The 9,715-nt window shown below is 49.0% G+C and overlaps 1 long non-coding RNA gene across 1 annotated transcript; it reads right to left on the bottom strand.

Annotated features, from left to right (window-relative positions):
• Positions 1 to 5,325: 5,325 nt before the first annotated feature.
• LOC114814721 lies at positions 5,326 to 7,646 on the bottom strand. Its single transcript, XR_003762482.1, has 2 exons — positions 7,522 to 7,646; positions 5,326 to 5,751 (listed from the first exon to the last, which is right to left on the bottom strand). It is a non-coding gene; the product is annotated as an uncharacterized LOC114814721 (long non-coding RNA).
• Between the last annotated feature and the right edge of the window lie 2,069 nt (positions 7,647 to 9,715).

Raw genomic sequence — 9,715 nt, 5'->3', positions numbered from 1 at the left:
CTTCCTCGAAAGGGCCACCCAGCAAGAACAGGTGCAAAGTGCCGTTGAGACAGCAGGGCCAGACACAGGCCTCACCTACCCACGGGGCCTGGACGTAGCCCACCAGGCCCTGGAGAAGGGAGGAGAGGAAGGGCAAGCGGCGTGCATTTGTTCATAGTAAACGCTCTGTTTCCTTTCAGGCCCCTAGATCATTTGTAGTTTAATGCGGAGGAAGGAAGGGAACATGTAAATGAGCATTGGTATTTATTTTGTTTGTGTGCAGAAAGTGGGGAGTGCGGTTGGTCATTATTGGAGGGGGGAGTGGCGGGGTCTGCTGTGCCTGGTTGTCAGCAACAAAATTATTCCAGGCCACTTCAGACTGTGTGTGTGTGTGTGTGTGTGCGTGCGTGTCTCGCCGTTCAAAAGAATTTTCTCTTTAGTGTCTGGAAACTCCAGCGAGGAAAGTTTGCTGCCCAAAGTTGGCTTTTGACTAGAGCCTTAATAAGGGGCCCCAGCAGGCTCTGGGAAGAGAGACAATGTCACTGAGAGGAGCAGCTTTAAGCGGCAGTTAGGAGGAGAATTATTTTAATGAATACATTTCCTTTCAATTGTATGGGAATATCAAGATCCCATTAGAATGGGGGAAGCAATTAGAGCTAATAAAGATGAATGCACACAGTGCTCGGTGCGTGTGGAATAACAAACAGGCAACAAAGGGGCTCAGAAGAACCTGCTCTAATCCAAATAAACTAGCCAGGGCCGACTGGTGGGGAAAGCCACGGGGGGCTGGGGCTCTGGGGGACCCCGTAGATGGACAGTTTAGCTGCCACTTGGCGATTTCCATTCTGCTGAGGTCCGGGTGAATGGGCTGGGCCGGCTTCCCTGGCTAGGGGCCAGCGCTATTGACTGGTCCTTCTTTGTACCCAGGTGGGAAACTCTGCCGAAGGACCCCGGGGGTCGGGGGCGGGGGGGCCGGGTTAGGGTCTGGGGGATCAGGGCTAGGGCAGGGGGGAGATGGGGGCCAAGAGGATTCCGGGGGGCTGGGAGGGGATGAGTGGAGATGGGAGGACAGGGAGAAGCTGAGGGTCGAGGGGAGTTGGGGGGAGGGGGCAGGGGAAGAGCCGGTTACTGAAGGCCCATCTCCTCCAAGAGGCCCTCCCAGACTTGAGCCCCGCTTTTCCTCATCTCCCACTCCCTACTGCGACAACCTGACTTGCTCCCTTTGCTCTTCCCCCCTCTTCCCGCCCCACAGCACTTTGTATCTATCTGTCATTTGATTTACTGATTTTGATTTATTGATATTGATGTCTATTTGTATGGATGTCTGTCTTCCCTCTTAGACTGTGAGGTCACTGTGGGCAGGGATTGTCCCTATTGCCGTATTGTATTTTTCCAAGTGCTAAGTACAGTGCTCTGCACCTAGTAAGCTCTCAATAAATATGATTGAATAAATGAATGAATGAATGGGTGGGGGGCTAGGAGGGTACAGAAGGCCAGGGAGCCCCTGGAGGGGGTAAGGGGGGAGAGATGAGATTCGGGGGGCTGGGGGGACAAGAGGAGAGGGAGGACAGAGAGAAACTGGGTGTCAAGGGGAATCGGGGGGCAGGGGAGAGCTGGGGTTGGGAGATCTAGGAGGGGACCAGAGGCCAGGGAGCCCGGGGGTGGAGGGGGATGAGGGGGGAGGCGAGATCTGGACAGCATGGCTTAGTGGAGAGTGCCCAGGCCTGAATCCAGAAGGTCATAGGTTCGAATCCCACCTCTGCCACTTGTCTGCTGTGTGACTTTGGGCAAATCACTTCACTTCTCTGGGCCTCGGTTACCTCATCTGTAAAATGGGGATTGAGACTGTGAGCCCCACGTGGGACAGGGACTGTATCCACCCTGATTTGCTTGTATCCACCCCAGCTCTTAGTACCGTGCCCGGCAAAAAGTAAGCACTTAACAAATACCATACTTATTAATTATTATTATCCTGCGGGCAGGGGGGCTGGGAGGGGTTGAGCTGAGGAAGAAACTGGGGGTGAAGAGGAGTCGGGAGGGCAGGAGAGAGCCGGGGTGAGGGGAGTGGGGTGGACTCGGGGTCAAAGGGGTGAGCAAGGGAGAGGGCCAGGGCAGGAAGCCAGGCCTAACGAGACCCTGCGTTTGTCCCCCAGGGCCAAGCGGGCGAGGAGCCTTCCCCACGGTCACGTGCGGGCTCCCTCTCACCGGTGCTTCTGCTAAGTTTCAGGCACTGGTGAGTCACAGTCAGTTAAACACAGAAGTACTGTTGCTTACACAATTACTGTTCAAACAGCAACAAACAATTTTCATTACCCGTATTCATACCGAATCATTCACCCAGCCATCCAGCTTCAGCATCGCAAACAATAGCAATAATTCCCTTCACTCGGCACACGTCTTTTTTCTCCAGACTGAGTGAGACAACTCTGGCACATGCCAATGTCCTCTTACGCACACACATACACACAGACACACCCCTCAGTGCAACAGATATTTCAGATGCTGGGTTGTTAATTGGTTTGGCATTTTTCCCTTCCTGCAAAACCTTAGACAAGATTTGGGCTTTATATTTATATATATATATATACACATACACAATGATAATGGTATTTATTAAGCGCTTACTATGTGCCAGGCACTCTTCTAAGTGCTGGCCTAGATACAACATAGTTGGGTTCAACACAGTCCCTGACCCACATAGGGCTTACAGTTTGAATCCCCATTTTACAGATGAGGGAACTGAGGCCCAGAGAAATGAAGTGACTTGCCCAAGGCCACACAACAGACAAGTGGAGGAGCTGGGATCACAGCCCATGACCTTCTGACTCCCAGGCCCATGCTCTTATCCACTAGGCCATGTCACTTCCCGTATATAGCATTTGTTATGTGCCAGTCATTGTACTAAGCACTGGGGTAGATACAAAATAATAAGGATGGATAAAGTACATGTCAATCCCCATTTTACAGATGAGGGAATTGAGACACATAGCAGTTAAGTGACTTGCCCAAGGTCTCACAGCAGACAAATGGTGGAGTCAGGATTAGAACCCAGGTCCTTCAGACTCCCAGGCCTATGCTCTATCCACTAAGCAATACTGCTTCTCCTTTGCCAGGAGACCATCAGATAATGGCATTTGTTAAGCATTTACTATGTGGCAAACCCTGTGCAAAGTGCTGGGATAGATACAACACAGTCAGATTGGGTGTAATCCCTTCCCACAAAGTTCTACACAGTAGTCAGAAATCATCATAATAATAATAATGATAGTGACGTGTTAAGCATTCACTATGTGCCAGGCACTGTACTAAGTGCTGGGGAGGATACAAGCAAATCAGGTTGGACACAGTCCCTGTCCCATGTGGGGCTCACAGTCTCAATCCCCATTTTACAGGCGAGGTAACTGAGGCACAGAGAAGTGAAGTGACATGCTCAAGGCCACACGGCAGACGAGTGGCAGAGCCAGAATTAGAATACTAATTATGGAATTTAAGCACTTACTGTGTGACAGGTACTGTACTAGCCCATGACCTTCTGAGTCCCAGTTCTGTGCTCTATCCACTAAGCCATGAGGAGACACTGGGTTCTAATCCTGCCTCTGCCTGCTGAGGGACTACCTCTCTAATTTATTTAAAATCTGCTTCCCCAACCAGATTGTAAAATCCTTGAGGCCAAGAATCCCATCTACCGACTCAGTTGTACTCGGTTGCACTCTCCCGAGGCTGTAGATCAGTGCTCTGCACACATTAAGGGCTCGACACATTGATTCTCTGTGCTTCATCCATGAAATGGGGATTCCCTTCTCCTTTGACTGTGTGTCCTTGTAGGACAGGAACTGTGAGTGATCCGAATATAGCATATCTACTCCAGTGCTAAGCAGTATTTAATAATCAATCAATGGTATGTATTAAGCACTTCTGAGGGCAGAGCACTTTATTAAGCGCTTCGGAGGGTACAAAAGTGTTTTTTAAAAAATTATCATTATTGGTGTCTTTGTTGTTGTTGTTGCTGTGGGAAATTCGGTGTACTGGTCTTCCTGTTGGAGATGGAGGCTCCTTAACTCGCAGTGTTCATTCAGGCAGTTCAGACTAATTTATTTATTCATATTACTGTCTTTCTCCCACTCTAGACTGTAACTTCTTTGTGGGCAGGGGATGTGTCTGTTTATTGTTATATTGTACTCTCCCAAGCACTTAGTGCATTAAGCGCTCAATAAGTACTATTGAATGAATGGACTGTAAGTTCGTTGTGGGCAGGGAATATGTCTACTAATTCTGTTATATGGTCCTCTCCCAAGTACTCTGTGTACAGGGCTCTGCACACAGTAAGCGCTCAGTAAGTCTTATTGATTGACTGCATCTCATGAAGGGGATCCGGCCTTTGTCATTCTGAGGTGTCCGGACGATGACCCTTGGTTCTCTGTGAGTCGAGCTGGCCTGTTAACTGGTCTGCAAGCACCCACTAACACTTTTTTCTTTCATCCTTTTCCTGCCTTCACCCGGCAGCTGCCCGCAGAGTCATCCGGGGGCCTCCCACCATTCATAGGCTAGGCCGGTCAAGGCCTGGGGGTACCTCTGGGAACAGAGGACCCAGGGGACCCCCCTCCCACCCATTTCCTCATCAAAACTCCTTGATCCAACGACCTGTGGCCTGGAAATGGGCCCTCTCTTCAGATGCTAATAAGGACAGAGCTAAGGATCATTTTACTCCAAATGGGCCTCTTTAGGTGAGGCCTTTGATACCTGTTTCTTTGGGCCCTTTTCCTGTGGACCAAAATGTTGCTCCAGCCCCTCTCCAACCCTCCTCCCCTCCACCTCCCAACACCCTCCACATTCTTTCCGGCCAGCCTACCCGTCTCCCATTTATGGTCAGAGCTGGCCCTAAGGACCTCTAACAATAGCCCTGGCTCTTTCCCCAGGTGGCTGATAGGGAAACTGGAGGCTCCAGAGTTTTAAAGCCCCTTACTTGGACATCCTCAGGAACCACCACCCCCGGCTCCTCTCCGCCCCTGGCACCCACCCCACCCAGAGAACAGTCGTTTCCCGCAAAGCGTTCGACACACATTTGCCTCATGAAGCCTCCCGCTTCTGCGTTAAATCTCACCTGACTCCAAGCCATTGCACGACTGCAATGGCATATCTGTAATTTATTATTTCAGGAATTTATTTATTATATCTGTAATTTTGTTGCTTTATTTATATTAATGCTTGTCTCCCCCTCTAGACTGAGCTCTTTGTGGGCAGGGAATGCATCTCTTTATTGTATTGAATTCTCCCAAACGCTTAGTACAGAGCTTTGCGCTCAGTACAAGTTCAAAAAATACGATTGAATGAATGAACGCAGCTGGCTATGCAGACGGCATCGTTTATTTTCGTGTAAATGTAGTCATTTCTTGTCCTTCCTGTTTGTGCTTTTAGATCATAAGCTCCTCCAGGGCAGGGACCTTGTCCTCTGTTTCTTTTGTTCCTCCCACAGTGACTGCTTCGGTGTTCTCCAAGCTGGCTCACTCATTCTTCTCAGCCCAGAATTGAAGAGCTCTTCGTGGGTGAGGCATTCCTCTTCACAAAGCGCCTATGCATGCCATTCCCTTCTTCAGCCTCCTTTTGTTAAGATTGCTTTCTTACATGTGGAATGTGTAGGCTCCGTGCTATCTCCTTCCAAAGTGTCTTTGCCGGGGGCAATCAACTCAAATATTTCTAGTGCTTTTCCAGGAGAAGTACTGGAACACTTCATATTTCTCCTCACCAACAATTTTCTGGGAACAGCAGCGTGGCCTAGTGGAAACGAATGAATCAAAGTTACGGAGCGCTTACTGTGTGCACAGCACTGTACTTAGCACTTGGGAAAGTACCATATGACAGAGTTGGTAGACACATTCCCTGTCCATAGTAAATAGTCTAGAGAGGGAGACAGTCATTAATATCAGTAAACAAATTACAAATATAAGTATATACATGCAGTGGGGCTCGGGGAGGAATGAATAAAGGGAGCAAACCGGGGTGACTCAGAAGGGAGTGGGAAAAGAGGAAATGAGGGATCATGCACGGAAGGCCTCTTGGAGGAGATGCACCTTCAAAAGGCTTTGAGGGTGGGGAGAGTAATTGTCTTTTGGATATGAAGAGGGAGGGTGATCCAGCACAAGAGGCAGATGGTGGGCGAGAGGTCGGCGGTGAGATAGGTGAGACTGAGGTACAGTGAGTAGGTTCGCATTAGAGGAGCGAAGTGTGTGGGCTGGGTTGCAATAGGAGAGCGGCCAGGCGACGTAGGAAGGGGTAAGATAATTATTAAGGAAAGAGCCAGAGGACTTGGGTTCTAATTCTGGTTCTGCCACTTGCCTGCTGTGTGGCCTTGGGCAAATCACTTAACCTCTCTGTGCCTCAGTTTCCTCATCTGGAAGATGGGGATTCAATACCAGTTCTTCCTCTTAGACTGTGAGCCCCTTGTGGGAGGTGATAATCTTGTATCTACCCCAGCTGTTAGTACAGTGCTTGGCACATAGTAACTGCTTAACAAATGCCATAATTATTAACATTCTTTACTTGGCTATTCAAATGAGACCTAATTAATTCTACATAGGACTGTGTCCAACCTGACTAGTTTGTATCTACCCCAGCGCTTAGCACAGTGCCCGGCACACAGTCAATGCTTAACAAATAGCATTTCCGCCAAAGTAGCACACTTCCCTCCTTCAAAGCCCTACTGAAAGTTCACCTCCTCCAGGAGGCCTTCCCACATTGAACTCCCCTTTTCCTCTGCTCTCCCTCCCCTCCCCATCACCCTGAATCCCTCCCTCTGCTCTACCCCCTTCCTGCCCCCACAGCACTTGTGTATATTTGTGCATATTGTTCTATTTATTTTATTAACGTGTATATATCTATAATTCTATTTAATTGTAGTGATGTTATTGATGCCCGTCTACTTGTTCTGTTTTGTTGTCCGTCTCCCCCCTTCTAGACTGTAAGCCTGTTGTTGGGTAGGGTTTGTCTCTGTTTGTTGCTAAATTGTACTTTCCAAGCACCTAGTACATTGCTCTCCACACAGTAAGTGCTCAGTAAATATGGTTGAATAAAGGAATGAAGAAATACCATTAAAAAAAAAGAAAAACATAGTGAGGATCCCCTCTGAAGCATATGCCATCATCATCAACATCATCTGAACCAGAGTGCCTAAGTGAAAAAGTGTTATGAATTAGATAGACACCCCCTCCACCTTCAAGGCATTTACAAATGTTTTTTAATGGTACTCGTTGGGCGCTTATTATGTCCCAAGCACTGGACTAAGCCCTGGGGTAGATAGAAAATAATCAGGTTGGACACAGTGACTTCAATCTAGCCAATCTAGTGGTTTCAAAGACTCCTCCAAATGTACATTTAAATTCCCAAGTTTAAGTATATTGAGTCCAGGCATATTAAACCATTTCTCTCTTCACTATCCAATTCCTCACTCCTTTACTCTTTCCCTTTTCAGCAGAGGCAAGCTGAAACCTCATTCCCCACACACATTCTGCCGCTGACATTTCTGATACGGAAGTAAACCATCCACACCAAAAGTGGCCGACGTTTGTCACTCCCAAACCAGCTTTGCTTCTTGTCATCTGTCATTTGCCCGGATTCAGTCGTGACCCAAACAGACAGGAAGAATAAGTTCAATAAACACAGCCCGACCTGCTGGTGCCGGAGTCAGAAGGCCAGCAAAGAGTGGAACCGAAAACAGCTGCACTTGGTTAAGATGGAAAGAAGATCCCACCTGTGGTGGGTTTGGAAAGCATCTTGTTCTCCTGTGTCCTTGTCCAAATTCAGTTTATTGTGTACAAACTATGACTGTGATCCTTGGCATTCTAAATCTCACGGTTTTGGTGTGGGGGGAGGGGTGTTTAATAAATAAATAAGCCATTACTATGTGCTGGCACTGTTCTAAGCGCTGGGGTAGATACCTTGTCTTTCCTGGAAAGCGGGCAGCCGCCGCCGCCAAAGGGAAGAGGTGGCCGTCACCGCCCCCCCACACCGGGGGGGCAACTGTGGGGAGACAGAGAAGGAGGAGGAGGGCAACAACGATGGTGGGAAGGTGGCCCAGGACCTGCAGAAGGCTTTCTCAGTGCCAGAACCTCCTGGCGGGAGCCTCATGTCCCTCAAAGAATAATAAATAATAATGGTGGTATTTGTTAAGCGCTCACTATGTGCAAAGCACCGTTCTAAGCGCTGGGGGATACAGGGTGATCAGATTGGCCCACGTGGGGCTCACAGTTTTAATCCCCATTTTACAGATGAGGTATCTGAGGCCCAGAGAAGTGAAGTGACTTGCCCACGGTCACACAGCTGACAAGTGGCAGAGCCGGGAGTCGAACCCTTGACCTCTGACTCCAAAGCCCAGACACTTTCCACTGAGCCACGCTGCTTCCCCAAATAATGATGGTTAATGTTAAGCACTTAGTATGTGCCAAACATTGTTCTAAACGCTGGGGTAGATACACGTTCATCTGGTTGGACACAGCCTCTGTCTCACACGGGACTCACACTCGTAGTGGATAGAGCCCAGGCTGGGAGTCAGAAGGTCGTGGGTTCTAATCCTGGCTCCACCGTTTGTCTCCTGTGTGACCTTGGGCAAGTCACTTCACTTCTCTGGGCCTCAGTTCCCTCATCTGTAAAATGGGGATTGTGACTGTGAGCCCCACATGGGACAACTTGATTACCTTGTATCCACCTCAGTGCTTAGAACAGTGCTTGGCACATAGTAAACACTTAAAAAGTACCATAATTATTATCCCCATTTTACAGATGAGTTAACTGAGGCACAGAGAAGTTATGCAACTTGCCCGAGGTCGCATAGCAGGCAGGAATTAGAACTCATGATCTTCTGACTCCCAGGCCCGTGCTCTGTCCACCAACCCACACTGCTTCAAATGCAATGGCGTGGGCCCAGCGCCCAGCACGGAGGGCAGCCCAAGGTGACGGTCGCCGGTCCGGGTTCTCTCCGGGGCCTGCGCCTTCATGTTCATCGCCCTCGACGCCCTTCCTCTGAGCGATCGTCTACCTGGTCGTGCAAGAATTGTGGGCCGAAAAGGCGAAGACTGAAGCTGGAATAGAGACTGGTTTATTGGAGTTGCGGGCTGAAAATTCAGACGGGAGGTGGTTAGAGAAGCAACGGGACCTAGTGGGTAGAGTCCAGGCCTGGGAATCAGAAGGGCCTGGGTTCTAATCCCTGGCTCTGCCACTTGTCTGCTATGTGACCTTGGACAAGTCACTGCTCATCTCTGGGCCTCAGTTACCTATCTGTAAAACAGGGATTGAGACTGTGAGCCCCATATGGGACAATGACTATGTCCAACCCTATTTGCTTGTATCGACCCCAGCGCTTAGTTCAGTGCCTGGCACACAATAAGTGTTAACCAAATACCACAGTTATTATTATTTTATAAGGTACTCAGGTACCTTATGGGACAGTCCATGTCCCACATTGAGTTCAGAATCTATCCTGTCCTGCCTTGATTACTGAATCAGCCTCCTTTCTGACCTCCCAATCTCCTGTCTCTCCCCACTCCAGTCCATAATTCACTCTGCTACCTGGATCACTTTTCTACAAAAACATTCAGGACACGTCACCCTGCTCCTCAAAAAACTCCAGTATCAAATAAAAACTCCTCACCATTATTGGCTTTAAAGCATCCATCCCCTTGCCCCCTCCTTCTACAGCCCAGCCGGCACACTTTGCTCCTCTGGTACTCTCCTTCTCGCACCTTCT

The sequence above is a fragment of the Ornithorhynchus anatinus genome, chromosome 1, assembly GCF_004115215.2.
Source record: "Ornithorhynchus anatinus isolate Pmale09 chromosome 1, mOrnAna1.pri.v4, whole genome shotgun sequence".
In the NCBI taxonomy this organism is placed as follows: domain Eukaryota; kingdom Metazoa; phylum Chordata; class Mammalia; order Monotremata; family Ornithorhynchidae; genus Ornithorhynchus; species Ornithorhynchus anatinus.
The sequence above is the reverse complement of the archived record's forward strand: the minus strand, read 5'-3'. Positions and strand labels throughout refer to the sequence as shown.